The 21,901-nt window shown below is 44.8% G+C and overlaps 1 long non-coding RNA gene across 1 annotated transcript; it reads left to right on the forward strand.

Annotated features, from left to right (window-relative positions):
- Positions 1-350: 350 nt before the first annotated feature.
- LOC148315630 (uncharacterized) lies at positions 351-3,269 on the forward strand. The gene is made up of 3 exons (XR_015840743.1): positions 351-411; positions 499-648; positions 3,091-3,269. It is a non-coding gene; the product is annotated as an uncharacterized LOC148315630 (long non-coding RNA).
- The last annotated feature ends 18,632 nt before the right edge of the window (positions 3,270-21,901 follow it).

The raw sequence follows: 21,901 nt of genomic DNA on the forward strand, positions 1-21,901 counted from the left end.
AGCACCTCAATCTCTGACCTGTGTATATTGTGTTCGTCCATAGAGGATCCTCTGTCTATGGCAGGGATGTCTTCATGTACATATATCATGGTTCCGTACTGTTGATGATCTATTCTCGTGATGGGTATGAAGCTGGATATACTGTATCTCGATGGGGGCGATTCTTTAGTCAGATGAGTTTCCTGCAGTGCCAACACTTGTACATCTTTCTCCCTCAGCATCTGCGCCATCAACTCACACTTAGCCATCGATATACCCTCCACATTCAATGAGATTATCCTCAGTCCTCCTCCTACTGTCACTACATTGTCATTTAGGTCATCATTAACTGAGTCTAGCGTATTTTTCGAAGTTGCAGGACTCTCTACTGCACCAACGCGGACCTGGTTATCCTGGGCGACGGCCGATCCAGTATGAATATTCCTTCTTTGAGCTTCCATTTCCATTTTTGAGGTGTGTAGTCGAGAGCAAGTTTTTAACGCTTGGTTCGACCACCAGGGTGGGATTCCTCTTAGTCAGGCCCCCAGAATGCTGGCTGCACTCCAGGGAGCCGCTCAAGCCTCCACACGACGACAACGTGGGAATCCCGGTCGTGGAGGGTGTCGTCACTTTCGGCGCGACATCTGTTCGTCTGCTTTCATCCACCAGGCGAGTAAACGCAACTATGGTTTCGTGCACCACCACATGCAACACTTGCACCATTCTCATGGAAAGACTCTCCCTGCTGGAGGGACGTGTCCGCCAGCTAGAGCAGAGTAATGTGGTAAGCGTAAATGTGGCGGACAGCACCGGTTAGCATTGGCCGTAAACGGCTTGCTAATCGCGTTGAGCCTGTTAAGACACAGAGCAGTTCCATTCCACCTCGGTCTCCTGGCTCCCGCACTTTAGTGAAAGGTGACTCCATTACTCGATACATTAAGCTTGAAAATCCAACCACAGAATGTGTATTGCTGGGGCCAGAGCACCCGACATTGAAGCTAATCTTATGGAGCTAGCACGCAAGAGACCTAGACACCAGCGCAGTGCAAACAACGCTAGCTATTCAGATATAGTGATACACGTCGGCTCCAATGACGCTAGTGTTACTGCCGTTTCAATGATACGCTGGCTAAAGAAAGTTTTAACGCGCACTCACTCACCATGGGTTGAAGTTGCGATGACGTTCGCTCGGCTTCACTGGTCTTGATGTTGATGTGTAGTTATGTATGTCACGTCAAACAGTCAAGGGTTAGTCTTAATCGTAGTCATTTCAGTCCAGATGTCATGCCGTGAAGTCAAGTAAATCAAATAAATAAATCAATGGCTACGGTCTTCCAAACTTCAAATCAAAAACATCCGCGCATATGCGGTAATCAATACAATATACTATCTTCTATCTTCCAGTTTGTACATAAATAATGCGTCTTGAGTAAGTGCGGTTGAAAAACGGTATCCGACCAGCGTTCCCCCACCTGTCCTGCATTTGTTATTTATGGATGAACGCAACCAGTGCTGACGTCATCAATTGCCCTAGTGGTGGTGTTGCCATACTGCATTACTCAAAAGAAAACTGCTCCAACAACTAGGATGAAGCAATCAGAGATCACAAAGAAAAAACATAGCAAGGACTTGTGATCTCGCCAGAAAGATGAGTCTGAGTCGAGTAATTGTCTCTGGCCCCTTGCCTGCGAGAGGCAATGATGAGAAAGATGGGGGTGTAGCCCTCATTTCCGAATTTAATCTAAAACTTAGTCCTCGTCCTAGCAATTCCTTCAAAACATTTGAAGTTCTCATTATGCGATCCACGGCCGCACTGCCGTTTTATCTTGCCGTTTTTTACCGTCCCCCTGGCTCTTACTCAGGCTTTTTAGATGAATTTTCTGAATTTGTGGCTGATTTGGTAACTCATGCGGATAATATATCATGGGCGACTTCAACATTCATATGAATCTCCCGTCGGAACCACTTACCGTGGCGTTTCGGACAATAATTGATATGTTTGGTTTCATGCAAATAATAGATGAAGCAACGCATATAAATGGTAACACGTTAGATTTGGTATTAACCCGGGGCTTAGCATCCTCAAAAATAATTGTATTACCATATACTAGTGCTATAGCTGACCATTACTTAATCAAATTTGAAGTCTTGGCGCATTGCCATCGTTCTGACCATGATCAAAGCTATAGCAGCCGCAACATTAGCTCCTTAACCACCGCTGCGCTCTCTGAGCTACTCCCTTTAGTAACCGATTCGTTTCCTAATTATATTGGTCCGATTGATGATCTTACAAACAACTTTAATGTCGCTCTGTTAAATGCGCCTGACTCCGTCGCACCTTTAAAAACTAAAACTTGTCCAAAGAGGCTGACTCCGTGGTTTAATGAGGAAACACGCATACTGAAACGATTCTTGTAGGAAGCTTGAGCGCAAATGGCGTGCGACCAAACTGGAGGTCTTCCGTCAGGCATGGTGCGCTAGTTTATACAAGGAAGCGCTCAATCTAGCCAAAACTAATTATTACTCTAGATTAATTGTTTTACATAAAAACAACCCTAAATATTTATTTGCTACTGTAGCAATGCTAACGCAACAGCAACCAACCTCGGATAGCTCTTCCTATTCAGCTCACGATTTCATGCAATTCTTTACTCAGAAGATTGAGTGTATTCGTGATGAGATTAAAGACACTGTTCTTACAATTCCGTTGAATTCCGTCATAAATGGTGTTAATAGGGACATTAGGGCTGATAACTGTCCGATAACCTTATCTCAATTTAAAAAAGTATCTCTTGAAAGCCAAACAAAATTGGTTAGTGGGGCAAAACCGACAACTTGTGTGCTCGATCCGCTTCCTGGCAAACTAATTAAAGAACTGTTTATGACCCTAGGACCGTCTGTCTTAAATATTATTAATCTATCACTTACCACGGGTATAGTACCAGCAGCTTTAGGACCGCCATTATGCGACCGCTACTTAAGCAACCAAACCTCGACCCAGAGAGTCTCAACAACTATAGACCGGTTTCAAATCTTCCGTTTATTGCAAAAATCTTGAAAAACTTAATGAATATATGACTAGTAATAATCAATTTGAACCTTTCCAATCAGGTTTTACCGAATGGAAGCTACGGAGGAGGAGGGCATGCTCGCGTGACAGTTAAGCCGAAGAGGAGCACCTTCCCCGGGCACGGGCGGTGTCAAGCGGCCCCTAAGTTTAACCGAATGGAAGCTCCGGAGGAGGAGGGCATGCTCGCGTCACAGTTAAGCCGAAGAGGAGCACCTCTTCCCCCCGGGCACGAGCGGAGCGCGAGGCTGTCAGTTATGAATGAATAAATGAATAAATAAATAAATGAAGAATGCCACCTTTCATTTCACTGGCATGATCCGTGCCTGTCATGCCGCGTGTGTTTTTGTTTTTTCAGCTGTGTGGGCGTTCCTCCAGCGATCATCTCGCGCCATGCGGTCAGCTGCTGCGAGACGCGCCCACCAGCCCCGCACCGGATTCCCATTCACTCACTGATTACACTCACTACCACCTACACTGACTACCTGGCGTCGGATTGTTATCCTACTTGTGTCTGCGTTTGGAGAGTCCTGCTCAATCCTCCAGCTCTGCTGGAGGATCATAACATTCACAGGGCACACCGGACGGCGTACCAGAAGTTAAAAGTCGAAGTAATTAAATAAATACAAAAATAAGTAATTGAATAAATACAAAAATAATGGCTGGGGAATAAAAAAATAAGAAGTTTTAATAATAATTTTTTTTTGTTATAACATGAATTTCACTCTCTCTCTCTCTACCCGTATATATATATATATATATATATATATATATATATATATATATAATTTAAGCATTTTTGAAGGTGCGCCGCTACTTCGCGGATTTTCAGTTTTCGCGGGTGGTCTCGGTCCCCATTAACCGCGATAACCGAGGGTTCACTGTATTACTCTGACTCGATCTTGGCGCCGCTTTTGACACTTGATCATAACATATTATTAAAACGCCTTGAAACTTGTGTTGGCATTTCAGGTTCAGCGCTTTCTTGGTTTAATTCGTATCTGTCGGAGAGGACGCACCGTGTAATTCATGGCAATGCGACTTCTGATCTTTGTAAGATCACACGCGGAGTTCCGCAGGGATTGGTACTAGATGCTACCGCTTGGTGATATTATACGGAAATATAACATTAGTTTTCATTGTTATGCTGATGATACGCAATTATACATGCCGTTGGATATAACGAATCCGTGTGATTGCTATAAATTAGAGGCATGCCTTGCCGAAATTAAACTATGAATGTCTTTCAATTTTTTGCGTCTTAACTCAGATAAAACCGAGATGCTGATCATTGGACCAGCGCGTCATCTGTACCTTTTTCAAAGACACCACTATGAGTATCGATAAATTGCCCAAAAGGATTCAACAAAAAATCTCGGTGTTATATTTGACACAACTATGTCGTTTCAAATGCACATTAAAAATATTACTAGAACTGCATTTTTTCATCTGCGTAACATTGCTAAAATTCGCCCAATTCTATCAACTTGTGATGCAGAAATCTTAATCCATGCGTTTGTTACGTCTCGCCTCGACTATTGTAACATTTTGCTCTCGGGTCTCCCCATGTCTAGTATTAAAAGTTAGTTCAAAATGCAGCAGCTAGACTCTTGACTAGAACGAGAAAGTTTGATCATATTACCCCGATACTTGCCAATTTGAATTGGCTTCCGGTCCACTTGAGATGTGATTTTAAAGTTCTGCTACTTGCCTATAAAATATTGCATGGCTTAGCTCCTTCCTATCTCGTTGACCTCGTGGTACCATATGTTCCGTCCCAAAACCTTCGCTCACAAAATGCTGGTCTTTTAGTGATTCCGCGAGCCAAAAAGAAGTCCACAGGTTCTAGAGCGTTCTCTATTCGGGCACCAATGCTTTGGAATGCACTACCCTCAGGTATTAGAGGCGCCACCTCAGTAGAAATGTTCAAAACACTATTAAAGACGCATTTATACTCTTGTGCATTTAGTTGAACTATTTGTTGGCCTGTTTACTGCCGCTTTTTCTCTTTTCTTCTCTATTCTGCCCCCTTTTCCCCGGCTGGGGGATTAGGTGACGGTGACCCACTAGGAAGTTTAAGGCATTGACAAACTGGGCATGCACCTGTTCCAGTGATGTCGTCTTCCTGCAGCGTGACATTTGATCAATTTATTTATATACTTTAGCATCTAATTTAATTATTTGTTGGCCTGTTTACTGCCGCTTCTCCTCTTTTCTGCCCCCTCTTCCCCTGCTTGGGAATTAGGTGATGGTGACCTGCTATGAAGATTACGGCACTGACCAACCGGGGAGGGACCTGCTCTCCCAAAGTCGTCTTCATGCAGCGCCTCTTCTGATTTCCCTATATTTCAGCACTTCGTTGAACTACTTGTTGGCCTGTTTACTATTTCTGTTCTTTTTTTTCTGTTCCCAATTCCACGGCTTGGGAATTAGGTGATGGTGATTCACTTGGAAGTGGCTGTTTTGAATTTACCCCAAACTGACTATTTCAAGATCGAAGGCTCATCCTCGGATATGCTGCCATGGAGATTACGGTCCTGGATGAGGACCCACTCCACTAAAGTCATCTTCCTGCAGCACTTCATTTAATTGACTCTCACATTATCTCATCTAACATTGTATAGCATCATTGTATGTGTCAAATGTTGCCCACTTAGCATCCAAAGCAGCCTGGTCATCCTGGAAGGGGGTTTCCCCCCCATCTGTGGTCCCTTCTCAAGTTTTCTCACTTTTCCCCCAATGGGGTTTTGAGTTTTTCCTTGCCCTCCTGGGGGTTAAGATCAGTGGATGTTGATTGTGGTTATGTAAAGCCCTTTGAGACTGTCTGTGATTAAGGGCTATACACATAAAATTGACTTGACTCGACTTGGACCAGAATAGAAGTGGATGAGGGAAAAAGGGAGGGGCGGTGTTGACTGATATTGTGCAGATGGAAGTAGGCTGACCGGGTTGTGTTATTATGCTTATGGAAAGATAGAGTGCTGTCAAGGATGACACCCAGACTCTTGACCTGAGGGGAGGGGAAAACAATGGAGGGGCCAACAGGAATGGGAAAACTGACAACTTTGGATTGTATTGATTTTGTACTGAAAAGAATAACTTCTGTTTTGTCGCTGTTAAGCCTCATGAAATCATTGGAAAACCAGTCATTGATTTCAGATAGACAGGAGGTGACGGAGGTGGGAGGGAGTGATATGCTGGGTTTGCAGGAGAACTAGAGCTGGGTGTCATCCGCGAAGCAATATAAAGCGATATTGAATTTTCGGAAAATGCTGCCAAGGGCAAGGAGGTATATGATACATAATAGGGGGGCTAGGACCGAGCCTTGGGGCAAACCTGAGGTGACTGGGAGGGACTTTGATGAGAAATATTTAAGCTGGATGAACTGAGTGCGGTCTTTGAAGTATGAATGGAACCAGTTGAGGGCGGTGTGGGTGATGCCGATGGAAGAAAGTCTTTTGAGAAGGATGGTGTGTGAGATGGTGTCAAAGGCCGCAGTCAGGTTAAGAAGGATGACAATGGAGAATGAATCGGAGTCAGCTGCAATGAGGAGATCAGAGGTGACCTTGAGTAGAGTTGATTCAGTGCTGTGAAGTGCACGGAAACCGGACTGAAAGGGTTATTGCAGGTGAGATGAGAGTGGAGTTGAGTGGCGACTACATTATCTAGGACTTTTGAAATGAATGGGGCAGAGGTTCAGGAAATAGTACTGAGCGGCTTTTTCTTAATCTCATGAGAAAATGTACTCGGGCAAGCACAGTCGAAAAGAGTCGTGCGTTATCTCAGCCCAGCCTCACATTCTTCCCCCGACACGGGTCTACGTCCAAGGGAAGGTCCTCTCCAGATTAATCATTGTCTGGATGGTTGATTCCCAGCTGGTCCCCAAGACTGGTATTCCACGGCTGGCCTTCTCCGGCGGGCAGTCTCTCCGTCTCTCCTGCTGGTATTCCCCTGTAATCTTGTCAGTGTGCATGTATGTGTGCTCCAAAATCAAATTATGTCTTTCAGAATGTGTTTTTGCAATGGCGTCCCAGTGAACCCTCCAATCAATCAATCAAATTTTATTTATAAGAGCACTTTTCATACATAAAATGCAGCTCAAAGTGCTGTACAATAAAAACATCCAAATTACAACGAAAAACTAAAACCCATTCCACCCACTCAACATAAACACAAGACACATCAACATACACGCCTGAACTCGCATACACACAGAACACTCGCATTCACACAACTTAATAAACCATCTTAGTAGAAAGACAGGGTAAGGCACAGAGAAACCATATGAGAAAATGTACCCAGGGTAGGTAATCCGCGCTGAGAGGGATGACGGCTCACGCCCACAGGGAGCTGCGCCAACACACAGACCCCTAGCCCAGACTGACCGGGGTAGACCCTACACATAGTGCAGAGGGCCCCGGGCCTAAGGAGCCTCCGGGATGAAGCCCCCTGTGAGAAGGCCAGCCACACCTCCCAGCGCGGAGGCCCCCCTTGAGGAAACACTGGAGCTAAAATATATAAAAGAAAATGATAATGCTAAACAAAAAAGAAGCTAAAAATTAAAGGACAATAATATAAAAAGTCGAAGCTAAAATATTTAAGAAAAATTATGATACTAAAAGACATAGAAGAAGCTAAAAATTAAAAGACAATAATATAAAACGACGGAGCTAAAATGTATAAGAAAAATGATACTAAAAGACAAAGAAGCTAAAAAAAATTAAAGACAATGATAATAGATAAAATGACAGTCCTGAATTAAAAGACTAAGATAAATTATTTAAAAGCCAAACAAAAAAGGTGAGTCTTGAGCAGGGGTGGGCAATTATTTTTTCCATGGGGCCGCATAAGAAACATAAAATATTGTGGAGGGCCGGGCCAAAAGGCTGAACTCAATTCTGCATAATATTAATTGTATTTCTTTTTTAAAAAGCAGTAAATAGCACTGTTTTGACAAGCTGGCAAGAGTATATATTAAAGTTAAGCAATGAAACTAAATACCAAATAAACTGAAAAAATGAGGTTGCCTTCCAAAAATTTATTCATTCAAATTTCTCAACACAATGGTAGACAAAATATTAACATTTTTTACTATTTGTGACTCATATTAGTAAACATATTCTGTCACATTCACTTCAAAACACATTTTGAGTTCCATATACTGTTGGATAGTTGTGTAAAGGTTCTGAGCATTTTAAAGACATCACAATATTGTCTTTTTGCACCAAACATTAAGCAAGATACAACATATTGACTGTCACTGAACTGTGATTTTGAGAAAAAGTGTCCCAGTTCATTGTTATCTGGTGCCGTTTTTATATTTCTCTCCATGTTTCGTCTGGTAATGCCGACTCAAATTGTAGTCCTTCAACACGGCGATCTGCTCCCCGCAAACTAAACACACAGCTTTACCTCTAACTTCAGTAAATAAATACTTCGCTGTCCAATTTTTGTTGAAAATTCTACATTCGGCATCTACCTTTCTTTTTTTAGCCTGAGCGGACATTTTTGAGGGCGAACGTCGTCTTGTTGTGATTCAATTGCGCGCATGTCTTGATAAACGCATTACGTCATTATGTGCGACGCACATTGTGCGGGAATAAAAAAAAAAAAACAATTTCAGAATAAAAGCAGTGCAGCTTTAGCCCATGAATGAGGTGAAATTAAAAAGTATGTTTATTTTGAAATTTCCAATTAACCTTACACTCGCGGTCAGAGTCAACCAAAGGTATGTGGCCCGGGCCATACAATGCCCAGGTCTGTCATACGGGCCAGTCAGTGCCACCCGGCGGGCCGGATGTGGCCCGCGGGCCGTGCAATGCCCAGGTCTGGTCTTGAGCCTCCTTTTAAAAATATCAACGGTCTCTGCGGACCTGATGTCCTCCGGCAGGCTATTCCATAGACGAGGACCAGAATGGCTGAATGCAGCCTCGCCATGTGTTCCAGTCCTCACCCTAGGAATAATTAACAGGCCGGTGCCAGAGGACCTCAGGGTCCGCGAGGATGGCCCAAGACCGTTAAGGCATTTAAAAACTAATTGAAGCACCTTAAAATCAATCCTGAAACACACGGGGAGCCAATGCAGCGATTTTAAAACTAAATCCAGTGCCCAATTTGGTATGTTTGCATCTCTATGGCCTACGTGGAGAATGTGCTTTGTCATATTTGTCCATGAAGTGCTGTCTGGCTTGTCATCAGTTTGTAATGTGCAGACTGAATATGTATGATGTGAATGTGAGTGTAGGTCATGAAAATACTATGTTCACACATTTATAAACTAAGTAATATAACGTTAGCATGTGAAAATAATATCATAAAACAGTAAAGACCATGACTACAATCAGTCATTCCTATGCGTAGTAGAATTAGAATTAGAATTAGAAATCCCTTTATTGTCATTGTACTCAAGTGTGCAACGAGATTAGAGGGCTCCCCTCTCCAGTGCAATACAACAATAATACAGACAAATATATAAATTAGATAAATAAATAAGAGAGTGCAATGGAATTTAGTACAGAATAGGGTATATAAAAACACATCACGATGCTGTTCTGCAAGGTAGGGGTGTTCTCGTGTGTGTGTGAGAGTTCAGAATGGAGATGGCTCTCGGAAAGAAACTGTTTCTCAGTCTATTGGTCCTCGATTTGATGCATCTGTAGCGCCTGCTAGAGGGCAACAGGTCGAACAGGTGTGAGTTTGGGTGGGTATTGTCTTTGACGATGTTGAGAGCCCTTCTGAGGCACCGGGCGGATTAGATGTCCGACAGTGAGGAGAGAGGGCAGCCAATAATCCTTTGCGCTGTTTTGACTGTCCTCTGGAGCCTCACTCTGTCCGCCTCAGTGCAGCCGCTGTACCAGGTGGAGACACAGTACGTCAACAGGCTCTCAATGGACGAGTGGTAGAAGGCTAGCAGCAGCTTCCTGTCCAGGTTGAATTTCCTGAGGACTCTCAGGAAGTGCAGACGCTGGTGGACCTTCTTTACCACTGCTGTGGTGTTGTGAGTCCAAGAAAGGTCGTCGGAGATCTGTACTCCGAGGAACTTGAACGTGTGGACCCTCTCCACACACACGCCTTCGATGCAGAGGGGGGGCGGCACCGTCTTGTTCCTCCTGAAGTCGACGACAATCTCCTTTGTTTTTGCAGTCTGTTGTCCTTGCACCAAGCTGTCAGTCTCTTTACCTCCTCTCTGTAGGCTGTCTCGTCACCTTTCGAGATCAGACCGACCACTGTCGCGTCGTCAGCAAACTTGACGATGCTGTTGTTGCCGTGGGCCGGGCTGCAGTCGTAGGTGTAGAGGGCGTATAGGAGAGGGCTCAGCACGCATCCTTGAGGGGAACCGGTGCTCAGCATGCAGGTGGAGGACGTGTAGGGGCCGAGCAACACAGTCTGGGGTCTGTTGGTCAGAAAGTCCTTAATCCAGATGCGTGTGAGGGCAGGGAGGCCGAGAATGTCCAGTTTGGCGACGAGGATGTCTGGGATGATTGTGTTGAATGCCAAGCTGTAGTCCACAAAGAACATCCTTGCATAGCTCCGCTGTTGTTTCAGGTGGCCCAGCACAACATGCAGAGCAGTGTTGATGGCGTCCTCAGTGGATCTGGTATGCAAACTGGTAGGGGTCCAGAGTGGGAGGAAGGCAGTCCCTGATGTGCTGGAGAACCAGCCTCTCGAAACACTTCATGATGACTGGTGTGAGAGCAACAGGACGGTAGTCATTCAGGTGGACGGCTGGTGACTTTTTGGGGACAGGAATAATGGTGGAAGTTTTCAAGCAGGAGGGGATGACTGCTTGAGCCAGGGAGCGGTTGAAGATCCTGCAGAAAACATGTGACAGTTGGTGTTTTGAGGACCTTGCCTGGTATTCCGTCGGGACCAGTAGCTTTCCTGGGTTTAACAGCCAGGAGCGCGCGCCTCACATCGTGTTCCTCTACGGTGAGTGGGGGGGAGTTGGAGCATGAAGTGCGGGGGTGTGACGGTTGGGACGAGTCAAAGCGAGCGAAGAAGCAGTTAAGCTCCTCTGCCAGCGATGCACTCGGGTCTGCAGAGGTCGTGCTGCTGCCACGGAAGTTGGTGATGCTCCGTAGACCCTGCCACACCTCCCGTGGTCTGTTACTGGCAAGGTGGGCCTCCAGCCTCCCCTTGTAGGTTGCCTTGGCTAGCTTGATGCCTTTGCTCAGGTCAGCACGAGCCACCCTGTACTGGGCTTTGTCGCCTGACCTGAAGGCAGCGTCACGGGCCTTGAGGAGAGAGCGAACCCTGCTGGACATCCAGGGCTTCGCATTTGGGAAGGTCCGTATAGTCCTGTGTAGGGACACAGTTTCCATGCAGAACTTGATGTAGTCCAGTACACAATGTGTGTAGACATCAAGGTCCTGATGATCAAAGAGGCCCCAGTTTGTGTCTTGAAAGCAGTCCTGTAATTCACTCATGGCGCCGTCACGCCAGGTTTTCACAGTCTTTGTGGTGGGCCTGAATCTGCGCCTGAGAGGGGTGTATGCAGGTGCGAGCTGCAAGGACAGGTGGTCTGACTGGCCGAGGGGGGCGAGTGGGAGGGCCCTGTATGCGTGCTTGATGTTCGAGTACACATGGTCGAGAGTGTTGTCTCCCCTCGTTGGGCACTTGACATGCTGGTGAAACTCTGGGAGTACAGTCTTTAAATTGGCCTTATTAAAGTCTCCCGCTACTACGTGAACGCCATCAGGGTGGGCCCGCTGATGTTTATTGATGACGCACGCGAGTAGCGAGAGCGCCGTGCTAGTGCTAGCGTCGGGAGGGATGTAAACAGCTGTGACAATCACGACCGTTAGCTCCCTCGGGAGAAAATAAGGCCGGCATTTAACGGACATGAACTCGATGTCGGGGGAAGAGTGCTTCTCGACGATCGTGCTATCGCCGCACCAGTTCTCATGCACGTAAACACAGAGCCACCCCGCCCCTTCTCTTACCGGTGTCCCTCGTCCGATCCGCGCGATGTAGCGAGCGCCCGGCCAGCTGGATGCTAGCGTCGGGGACGTCTGCGTGCAGCCAGGATTCCGTGACGACGATCACACTGCTGTCTCGCACATAGCGGTTTCCCAGGATTTGTAATCCCAGGTCGTCGATTTTGTGGACCACGGATCTGGCGTTGGTGAGGTACAGGCTCGGCAGTGGTTGCCTATGGGGCTGCCGTCGCAGCCGTTGCAAGACACCGGACCTGCAGCCCCGCTACTGCTTCCTCTCTCTGCGTCGCCTGCGCCGCCTCCCGGTCCCGATGACAAGCCACGGTGAGCCGGGCAGCCTCGCCAGTTCGTCCGGAATTTTGCGATCATAGCATATTCAGTAAATATAAACCTGCTAAATTAAATAATTGACATTCTGTCCCATAAATGTTTAAAATGCCGGTAATTGCCATACAATCCTTCAAGGGTCGACGAGCGATGTTCGGGAGGAGGAGCAGTGGTGGTGGTGCGTTTCCCTCGGGCATGTGTCGGTAAATCCAGCGGAGTTCAGCGGCAGTGGATTGAAGTTGTCCTGACACAGGTTGATGACATGACAGGAACAGGCAGAAGTGCGAGAAGCAGACTGGCCTGCGGGTCCACATGGCAGACAGGTGCTAACTTTGATAGGTAAGCTAAACTTTAGCCACAGTAGACGCGTCAGCGACTATGCAATCGGTGGGTGGCATTCATGAGAATCGGGATCGCTCAACATACAGATAATAAATAAAATCACTGTAACTGGAGGGATTGTAAACTGCTAAAGCAGGTACAACAAGCGGATCCAAAAAATTTCTGAGAGTTACCGGTGAGCAGTGGCAGCCAAACGTGCCAGCGTCCACCCAACCGGGAGTTGATTCAATATTCACAATATTTTATTATTTTGTCGTACAGTTGTTTAAAAATGGCTCGCTATCGCCCCCTAGAAAAAAAAAACAACAAAAAAAAACAGCCCCATATCTCTGTTTCACCAAACTGAAAATTTGATGAAGTGTGTACAAAGCCAAGACCTAATAAAAAGTCTCATGGAGCCGTATGCTAAATTGAACAGGAAGTCGGCCATTCTAAATTTATCAGAATCCGAAATCCTTTTATTGTCATTGTACAGTGTGCAACAAGATTAGGGAGCTCCCCTCTCCAGTGCAATACAACAATAATTTAATCAAATATATAAATTAGATAAATAAGAGAATAAATATTGTGATGGAAAATAGTATGAAATTGGAGAAATACAACACAATACGTCGCTGTTCAGCAAGGCAAGGGTGGTCGTGTGTGTGTGCATGTGTGTGAGAGTTCAGAATGGTGATGGCTCTCGGAAAGGAAATGTTTTTCAGTCTATTAGTCTTTGATTTGATGCACCTGTAGTGCCTGCCAACAAATTAACTTCAAACATTGACGAGGCTTTGAAAACAAAAGCTGCTCTAACTTTAACTACAAGCAAATTCCTCTTGAAGATTCCTCACGTTATTTCTCGGAAATATTTCACATTTCCAACGTGCCAGTACCCCAACGTTGTCCGGGTGGCGAGGGCCCTTTATAGCTGCTCGCAGCTCTAGTTTTTAATTAATTTTTTTAAATCAATGGTGATGACAGTGAAATATGTCTGGTCTGGTATCATGATAGCTGGAGGATATTTTGTCATGATATTTTAGTCAGGCCTGATAACAGTGATGTATGCTGATTTCAGGCTACTTTTATTTTGAAATGCCGTATCACATTTTGGTGGGACCGCAATTGATGGACAACTGGGGTTGTCGAGTGTCCCCCAAAATGGGTCTGATATCACGATAGCTCGAGGGTATTTTGAAATGATTATTTTAAAATCAGTGTTGATGACAATGAAATGTGCATATTTCAGGTGTTTTTTTTTTATTGTGAAATTACACCAGATTTTGATGGGACCACTTTTGATGAACAGCTGGGGTCGTCGAGTGTCCAACAAAACTAGTCTGGTATTACGACAGCTCCAGCTCTTTTATTTTAAAATGCCTCCTTACATTTTGATGGGACTACTTTTGGTGGAAAGCTGTGTTGTCTAGTGTCCTCCAAACCTGGTTTGGTATTACCATAGCTAGAGGATATTTTTTAACGAAATTTTAAAGTCAGGCATGATGACAGTGAAATGTGCAGATTTCAGGCAACTTTTAGTTTGAAATTACAAATTAGATTTCAATGGGACCACTTTTTATGGACAGCTGGGGTAGTCTCGTGTCCCACAAAACTGGTCTGGTATCACGAAAGCTCGAGCTATGTTTTTTTTTAACTCAGTGGTGATGACCGTGAAATAAGCGAATTTCAGGCTACTTTTATTTTGAAGTGCCACATCACATTTTGATGTGACCACTTTTGGTGGACAGCTGGTGTGGTCTAGTATCCCCAGTCCTGGTTTGGTATCACGATAGTTTGAGGATATTTTTTAAAGATTTTTCTTTTAAATCAGTGTTGATCACAGTGCATATTTCAGGTGATTTTTTTATTTTGAAATGCCACATCAAATTTTGAAGTGACCACTTTTTGTGGACAACTGGGGTGGTCTGGTGTCCCGCAGAACTCGTCTGGTATCACGATAGCTTGAGGATTTTGTAATGATTTTAATTTTTTTAATCATTGGTGACGACAGACAAATAAGCAAATTTTCACGCTTTTATTTTTAAATATCCAATCAGATTTTGATGGGACCACATTTGTTTTTCCGGTTCCGTCGCCACGCGAGTGGCTACCTGCTAGAGCAGCACGGCTCACTATTTGAGCCTTTTTCGCGTGTTTTTCCCTTTACCCAGTTTTATTTATTTTACCTCATCGCAGCAATGGACATCCAAATTGCGGTGGTTTTATTGCTGCTGAGGGCTGTTTTTTGCGTGATCGTGTCCGGAGATGTCACTGGGAGCTACGGATCAATCGTTTACACAAGAGATCAGCTGTTAGCACTTCGTGCTAACCCCGTGCCGACTCCCGGAGCGAGACCCGATATCCCCCGCGAGTTGAGGAGGAAGAGACGGGGGATGTCGCGCGGGGGCGAAACGCCAGGCAAAGAGGAGGCGTGACCACCCCGTCCTCCCGTCCGTTTTTATGGGAAATGTTAGATACCTTCCCAAGAAAATGGACGAGCTAACAGCGCTAACGCGGCACGAGAGGAACTTCCAATGAGCTAGCTTGCTGATGTTCACGGATTCATGGCTAACAGAGCTAACGCCGGACACCGTTGTGGAATTTGACGGCTTCCAAATACTACTTGCGGACAGGACACTGGAAAGCGGTAAGAGGAAAGAGGAGGGCTGGCTGTGTTTGTTAATGATAGATAGTGTAACCCTAGGCACATCACAGCTAAGGAGCAACTTTCCAGTCGGGACAATGAGCTGCTAGCTGTTAGCATGCGTCCATACTTGACAAGCATCGCGAGTTAACAAGGACGCGCACGTAACAGGTGCGTGAGTAAACTGCTTAAAACTTTGATCGTCATTCGGCTGACCTACAAATTGAGACGCTACAGTCAGTTTGACGTTTTTGTTTGCTTCATTGTGGATTGACATGGAGGAACAAGACAGTGGAAAGCGGACATTAAAAATGACGGAGAAAAGCTGTAGAAGATCACAAGCCTAAACGGATGCAGGCACGCAGCTGCAAATTTGCTCAATTGACCTCCATGCAACGTCAAATTGAACAATTGATGGAGGATGATGCAAATGTTGACGCTGTAAAAAACTGAGGTTCGTGTTTGCTTTAGCGGCATGGAGCAAGAATTTGTGGACCTCAATTCCGGTCTGCAAAATTTAAAGACTGAAGAGGATTTTGCCGATGACCAAAATAACTGGTTTGATCCAAAAAATGTAATTAATGGAAATGTGAGCAATGGAAGAAGGACGTTTTGAAACGTGCAGAGGAAGGATGCAATAAACAAATATCACCTGCTGATAGTAGATCTGCATCAACTAACTACACCCATAGAAGTAGAAGTAAAGAATCTAACAGACAGAAGCTCACTTCTGTCAACGTCTTCAATTAAATTAAAGGCTCAAATGGAACGAGCATGTTTAAAGGCAAAGGCTGCTGATTTACAACAAAGGTTGGCACTTGAGCAAGAAGAAGCTGCAATTAAAGCAAAGAAGGAAATGCATGCAATGCAAACGGCACTCCCTGAGTCTGATGGATGTCTTGAGAAGATATGAAAATACCCAGGAGGATGGTATCCACATTCCTGATGAGTGTGTTACAATTTAAACAAGGAAAAACATTCAATTACCATCACAGCCTATCAGAGCAACAAGCAGTGTTGACCTGAAATGCTCCCACTTCGACTATTCCAATGGTTAGATTTCCACATCAGACAGAAAGTAGAGAACAACAGGGACAGGTGCTTGATGGCCTTTGCCACGCAATCTCACAGCAAGCCAGTGTCGCAGAATACTTAGCAAAGAGTCAAAAAGCATCGCTTCTTCCCGAACTTTCCATTCCTACGTTTAAAGGCGACCCTCTGCATTATAAAACCTGTATAGGTGCCATTGAACATGGGATTGAAGGCCGTACAAGTGATAACCGTGATCATCTTCAATTTTAGCTGCAGTATACTAGTGAACAACCACATGAGTTGGTGAAGAGCTGCATCCATATGGAACCTCTGACAGGATATACCAAAGCAAAACAAATCTTGAAGGAGTTTTATGGTGATGACTTCATGATAGCAGAAGCATATTTAAAGGAAGCCATGGATTGGCCAACAATCAAGTCTGAAGATGGTGTTGCACTTCAGTCTTTCACATTATTCCTTATGGGCTGTTCGAACATAATGGCAGATGTTAATTACATGGAGGACTTGGACAACATGGCTAATATAAAGGCATTGGCAAACAAACTTCCATACAGACTTATAGAATCTTGGAGAAAATTTGCCTGCAATCTCCAAGAAAGAACAAATAGAAGAGTGAAGTTTAAGGATTTTGTTGACTTTGTTGACAAGCACGAAAGATTTCTATAAAACAGAAAACAAAATCACAACACACAGAAACAACAAAATCAAAGAAAGTCTTCACAACAGTCATTGTGCCCGCCAAGATGGAAAACAACAAAACCACCACGCCAAAGGCAGAACCTGTTTCAGTGGATGCTATTGCCAAACCATGTGCTAATTGTAATGGAGAGCAACACAGTCTCACAATTGGTAAGGAATTTAGGAGAAAGCATCACAAGGATAAGATTGACTTCTTGAGGAGCAAGGGTCTGTGTTTTGCATGTTTGATGCACGGTCGCATTAGCAGTTGCTGGAAACAAAAGCTTCAATGTCAAGAATGCTCTAGACTGCATCCTACAGCACTACACATTGTCCATAAACTTCTGCAAAGAAACAGCCTAAGACGATTGTGAATAGCAGTACCTATTAAGCGCCCTCGTACAAACAACAGAAACCTGGGGTGTCACTGGGGCCTGTAAATAGGACTGCATCCTTTCAATAATTCCGGTATGGGTCAAGGCACAAAAAGGAACCAAGACAGTGGCGACTTACTGTCCGGTTTAAAAATGCCCTGACGCCTTTTTTAGACTGAAATAACTTACTAAAGTTTTCGTTTTGTGCCATTCAGAATGGGAGAGGGAGCCAGGAGGCGAAACAGCCGTCTTGCCAGTTCAATCCCGCACACCCTCTGACTCTCACCCTCCGTTCTGCCTTTTTATTGAAACTAACTCATCAATAACTAATCACCAGAAGACAGAAAAGCATCAACAACTAATCACCAAGAGACAGAAAACATCAATAACTCACGGTATAAAGGTCAGTTTAACTAAAGCATCAATAACTAATCACCAGGGACTCCAGCAGGCAGAAAATCATAACCCAAGGTCAGTTTAACTAAACACATCTTCAGGATACGGTGTCTGTGTGTGTGTGTGTTAAAATAACAAGTAAGTGTCTCTGTGTGTGTTCAACATTAATGAGTGTATAAAAACATGATTATGAATACACAAACTGATTACCTATCCTCAGCCCATCTTACATTTCCCTCCTGTTGTGGATTTAAAAATCATGTCCTTACGGCTTTAAGACAGATCATCATAATGAAATCATACAACAGTGTGATCATCAGTGGAGGAGCGAAAACCTCACATTAGGGAAAAATTCCCCTCCTCCCTTCCGGCGTAGAATGAGATCCTCATAATTTGATGACCATCAGGGAATAAAACTTGTCCCTGGGGTGACTTGGTGGAGGCCCTTGCCTCGTTGTAGGAGAGATAAGATAAGATAAGATAAGATAAGATGTCCTTTATTAGTCCCACAATGGGGAAATTTGAGGTGTTACAGCAGCAAAGATATAGATCACACAGAGTCGGCGGCGTAATGTAGCCGTTAATGTATAACATTAGCAGCAGACATTCAGAAAAAGCATGCAAATATACACAGTATAAACGTATCTAAGTGTAAGGAAACACTCCTAATGTTTGTCCATTATACGGAGGGGGAAACGCTGTAATGATAAAAACTACTGAATGATTGAAAATACTGCAATCATAAAAATATTGCAATGATAAAAGTACTGTAATGGTAAGAGTACTGAAATGATAGAAAAGTACTGCATGATAGAAAATACTGCAATGGTAAAAGTACTGTAATAGTAAAAGTACTGCAACGATAGAAAAATACTGCAATGATGAAAGTACTGCAATGGTAAAAGTACTGCAATGGTAAAAGTACTGTAATAGTAAAAGTACCGCAATGATAGAAAAATACTGCAATGATAAAAGTACTGCAATGATAAAAGTACTGTAATAGTGAACATCCTGCAGTGGTAGAAATACTACAGTGATAGAAGTATTGTAATAAGAATACTGTAATGGTAAACAAAATACATCATTGGTCAATATTTAAGTACACCCTTGGCTGAAAGTACAGTAGTAGTTAATATTGCATCCTAGGACTGCACAATTGCACTAATGCCCTCCCGTTTGTAGGCCTGACCCAATGTTCTTGTTAAAAAGTCTGACAGCAGTTGGCAGGAAGGAGCGGCGAAATCTCTCTTTGGTACAGCGAGGGTGTAAAAGTCTGTCACTGAAGGAGCTGTAAAGTGTTCTCAGAGTGTCATTGAATGGGTGGGCTGGTTTGTCCAGCATTGATGACAGTTTTGCCGTCATCCTTCTGCCCCCCACTGAGTCCACAGAGTCCAGGGAGCAGCCCAGGACAGAGCTGGCCCTCCTCACCAGTTTGTCCAGTCTCTTTTTGTCTCGGCCCGAGATGCCTCCTGCCCAGGAGACCACTCCATAGAAGATGACTGATGAAACCACCGAGTCATAGAAGTTCCTGAGGAGTGTTCCCCGAACGCCAAAGGACCTCAGCCGCCTGAGTAGGAAGAGTCTGCTCTGACCCTTCCTATAGAGAGCGTCTGTGTTGTCGCTCCAGTCCAGTTTATTGTTCAGATGAACACCCAGGTACTTGTAAGTTGAGACCCTCTCAACGTCTGTTCCCTGGATATTCACTGGTGCAGGTGGAGAGTGCCGACGCTTGCGGAAATCCACCACCAGCTCTTTGGATTTCCCAGCGTTGATTTGGAGGCGGTTCTGCTGACACCAGTCCACGAACCCCTGCGTAACCCCTCTGTACTCCCGATCGTCATCGTCAGTGATGAGGCCAACAATCGCAGAGTCATCAGAGAACTTCTGCAGGTGACAGGTTGTGGAATTGTATTTGTAGTCCGAGGTGTAGAGGGTGAACAGGAAGGGAGCCAGCACAGTTCCCTGCGGCGCTCCCGTGCTGCAGAGGAGCACGTCAGACACACAGTCCTGTGTTCTCACGTACTGTGGCCGGTTTGTGAGGTAGTTGTGAATCCATGTGATGAGGTGGTGGGCCACTCCCGCCTGCTCCAGCTTGTCTCCCAATAAGGCGGGCTGGATGGTGTTGAAAGCACTTGAGAAATCAAAGAACATGATCCTCACCGTGCCCCCCGCCTTCTCCAGGTGGAAGAGTGAAGTGTGGAGCAGGTAGATGATGGCATCATCCACACTGATGCCAGGCTGGTATGCAAACTGGAGTGGGTCCATTGAGGAGCTGACCAGGGGGCGCAGATGGACGAGGACCAGTCTCTCCAGGGTCTTCATCAGATGAGACGTCAGCGCCACTGGTCTGAAGTTGTTGAGCTCCTTCGGATGGGGTGTCTTTGGAACCGGAACCAGGCAGGATGTTTTCCACAGCTGGGGGACTCTGCCCAGCTTCAAGCTCAGGTTGAACATGTGCTGGACGATTCCACACAGCTGGTCTGCGCAGGATTTGAGGAGCTGGGAGCTGATCCCATCTGGGCCTGCCGCCTTCCTCGCCTTCATCTTCCTCAGCTGGTTCTTCACCTGAGATGTTGTGAGGAACAAGGCTGAGCAGGAGGAAGTGGTGGTTGTCTGATGAGGCTGGGAACTGGAGCCTGTGGAGAGAGAGAGGGGCGAGAGAGGGGGAGAGAGGGTCTTGTTCGCAGTGGCAGGAGGGGTGGGTGGGGGCTGCATCAGGGAAGCCTGAGCGGGGTCAGACATTTGATCAAACCTATTGAAAAATAGGTTCAACTCATTTGCCCACTGAAGCCCCCCCCCCTTCTGGGTCTTACCTGCTTGTCCGTGGCCTGAGATGGTCTTCAGGCCCCTCCAGACATCCCTGGCATTGTTCCGCTGCAGTTGTTCTTCCATCCGCATCCTGTAGGACAGCCGTCCTTACCTCCCGGATCTTCGTGTATGGTGTGTGTGTGTGTGCACGTGTGAGGACAGGGGCAAGAAGTCCATGTGTTTTTACGTTTCAGTGTCCAGTTTGAGTTCGTCATTCTCAACATTAATCAGGTTGTAATGGTACATTTGGGCAACAAACCTACGATTAACCATCGTCTTTGTCATAAAAATAATGCAACATGAACAGACTACACATAACAAAATGAAAACTATAATTATCCCTATATATAGTTTTTTAAATTCTTCATAGTGGTCATAACATCAATAATTGTTTCATTTTTATTAAAAATTTAAATGCAGTAATGTACTCCAATCAAGGCTGATATTCCTTTATGTACGTCATTAATTTCCAAACAATATCTAATCTTTTTGTTCTGTGGCTTCAACATATTTATCATCTCATCAATATTAGCACCACAGAGTACTGAGTTTCGAGATCCTCACAATAGTCGTTCTCAAAATGATATTTTATTTTTATCAATTTAGCTTTGTTAAGGTAAGATATTTTATTGACAATCTAACATTAATATGCAAAGAACATGTACATTAGTACGAAATGTAAAAGAAAATTGTGGTGGGGGGGTGCGAATTGTTTTCTTCTTGGTAGGGGGGGCATGACAGGAAATAATTGAGAACCACTGGTCTAGTCACACACCAGCTCGGGTTCATTCCCTACCAGAGAAATGACATTCCATGTCCCCAGAGCTAGGCGCTTTATGTTGCCGGGGATTGGACTGCCTTTGACTGCCTCCTAGCTCAAAGGAAACCCAAATTCTTTGGTCCCGCCCACTGGTAGTGAGCCGAAGCCCTTGTATTAAATAATAAATAAATACATAAAATAAAAAAATTAATAAATTTAAAAAACGGACCGATCCACTGCTTGGGTTAGTTTGACCCACCTTGAGATCCGTTCCCACTCAGTGACAGTGTCTACAAGCCACTGCCACCAGGCCAGTGAACCCAACGTCCAGGCAGTGACAAAAACGTGATCAAATTACATTGCTCATCATAAGGTGTTTGTGAGACGCTCTTTGTATGTTTCCTCAATTAAGACCTGTTTTCCATTGGTGTATTTGAAAAAAGTGGTGAACCTGTTAAATTCACTACAAAACGTTCAGAAGATGAAAGTAATGTTTGAAGGAATATTATTTTTCTATCGACATGCCGGCGGGCGGGCACAGATAGAGAGTGATAAAGC

Source organism: Idiotropiscis lumnitzeri, unplaced genomic scaffold, assembly GCF_059441095.1.
Source record: "Idiotropiscis lumnitzeri isolate Australia: NSW breed Sydney's pygmy pipehorse unplaced genomic scaffold, RoL_Ilum_1.0 HiC_scaffold_73, whole genome shotgun sequence".
Taxonomy (NCBI): Eukaryota; Metazoa; Chordata; class Actinopteri; order Syngnathiformes; family Syngnathidae; genus Idiotropiscis; species Idiotropiscis lumnitzeri.